We start from the raw sequence: 2,500 nt of genomic DNA on the forward strand, positions 1-2,500 counted from the left end.
CAGCAAAGTTCTTCTTCTTCCTCCTCCTCCTCCTCCTCCTCCTCCTCGTCTTTCTCCTCCTCTTCTCCATTACCTCAACACATAACTTATTCTTTTTATAGATCAAAAGTTCTCGTGGAATCTACTTTCTTTTTTGTAATTTCATGCATCCTCCTCCTCCTCCTCCTCCTCCTCCTCCTCCTCCTCTTTCACGTGGGTAAATAAAGACGGGAGCGAGGGTTTCTGGACAGGGCAGTGACGCGGCGGGGCGGGGCGGGGCGGGGTGGGGCGGGGAAGAATGAGACGGGACAAAATTCCTGATCAAACTGGAAGTTTTTTTTTTTTTTTGTGTGTGTGTGTGTGTGTGTTCGTGCGCGGTATTTTTCTTTCATTCTTTTTTTTTTTTGTATTGTCCTTCCTTTTGCATTGTGTGTCACGGTGTTTCATTTTGCTCTCTCTCTCTCTCTCTCTCTCTCTCTCTCTCTCTCTCTCTCTCTCTCTCTCTCTCTCTCTCTCTCTTTCAGTTTACCTCCTTAAAAAAATTAACTAGAACAACATTTGGGATTATAAGCAAAAATAGTCTAAGAGAGAGAGAGAGAGAGAGAGAGAGAGAGAGAGAATATCATCATCCGGTACCTACCTAATCTCACTGGTTGGGGGAAATAATTAGCGAGATATTTACTGCGTCCTAAAAACTCGCTTCCCGCCTCCCTTTCTTCCCGTCCTGCCTGAGCTCCTCCACTTAGCTCCCAGTAATGGCGGGCCACGCTGCTACCCATAAAATCTTCCCCGAGAACTCTCTGCTCTTCATTGGACGGACTCACCTTGTCATCACCTGCCATCACTTAGCTCGCCACCACCACCACCACCACTACCACTACCACCACTACCACTACCACTACCACTGCTACTATACGCCAGGGATATAAAGTCTCGTCTCCTCCACCGCCGCTACATGTTAACTTACTTTCTGTTGCCTTCTCTTTCTGCTAACTTAATCTCAGTTTTTGTTATTTTACTGACGTGTTTTTTTTTTTTCCTCTCCTTCCTGTTTTCTTTTACTTTTCTTGACTTACTTTACATTACTTTCTTACTTACTTACTTATTTATTTACTTTGCCTTGTTTATTTTTGCCTTACGTTACTTTATTCCTTCATTTTACTTTACTAACGTGTTTATTTATTTTTTTTCTTTCTTCCTGTTCTATTTTAGTTTTCTTGCTTACTTTATCTTATTTACTTACTTCATCGTACTTACTTTACTTACTTTGTTCCTGTATCTTACCTTGCCTCTCCTTATCTCGTAAATTATAACTTATCTTTACTTGACTTGATATCTGTCCCCCCTTGTCCTACCTTGCCTTGCTTTGCCTTACCTGATCTTACTTCTAATAGAATCTAACTTAATTTGGCCTTGCTTACTTTTCCTCCTGCCTTTCCTGTCTTAATTTGCTTTTACCTTAGTTTATCTTAAGTTCATCACAATCTCTCTCTCTCTCTCTCTCTCTCTCTCTCTCTCTCTCTCTCTCTCTCTCTCTCTCTCTCTCTCTCTCTCTCTCTCTCTCTCTCTCTCTCTCTCTCTCTTAATCGTTCTTGTTTTGAAAGAAAAATTAAGAGATGAAGAAGATTTATGAATGTTACGATTGAAATATATTAACTTTTCTTTCTTTTCTTCTTCTCTCTCATCTTCCTCCTCTTTTCCTTCACCTTCCATGGCGAACAGAAAGGAAATTGCTACGACTTACTTGCTCTCATCACTATCTCTCCTTTTCATTTCCCTAGAGTAATTCCAACCCGGGATAACGATCTCTTGGGTATGCCTATCTCTTTATCTCTCCCCTGTCATACTTAATTCTCCCTTCTATTCTCTCTCTCTCTCTCTCTCTCTCTCTCTCTCTCTCTCTCCTCTTTTTATTTTTTTTGTACCTCTTGCCTTTTTCGGGGCGAGGTGAATATTGTGGGTCGGTCTTATTTCAAATTTCCGGCGTCCAGGGAGCCGCCACTTAAGGGCTCATAAGGGCCGGCAGGGATTGAGGAGCAGCGATCGAAGAGGCTCCATTCAATAACCTGATTACCTTCTCTCTCTCTCTCTCTCTCTCTCTCTCTCTCTCTCTCTCTCTCTCTCTCTCTCTCTCTCTCTCTCTCTCTGTTTCCCTTTTTTTGTTGTTCTTTGTCGTCTTTTTTTTATCATTATTATTAATCTCTTGTCTATTTTTTTTCTCCATCTATTGTATTTTTTTCTTTCTTCTTGTTCTTATCTCCGTTACTTATTCTCTTCTCGTCTTTAATTTTCTTTATGGTGTCTTTTGTATTCCTCTTTTCCCATCAAAATTTCTATCTTGTATTGTTCATCCTTTCCTTCTTCTATGTCCTTCTTTATTTATACCTTCTTGTCTCTCTTTCATTATGCTTACAATTTTCTGTTTCATCTCATATTCACTACGATTTGTCTTCCTTTATTCGCTCCCTTTACTGGCTTCATCTGTACTCACTCTTCCCTTCTTTCTCCTCCTCCTGCATCC

This window comes from Portunus trituberculatus, chromosome 37 (assembly GCF_017591435.1).
Source record: "Portunus trituberculatus isolate SZX2019 chromosome 37, ASM1759143v1, whole genome shotgun sequence".
Taxonomy (NCBI): domain Eukaryota; kingdom Metazoa; phylum Arthropoda; class Malacostraca; order Decapoda; family Portunidae; genus Portunus; species Portunus trituberculatus.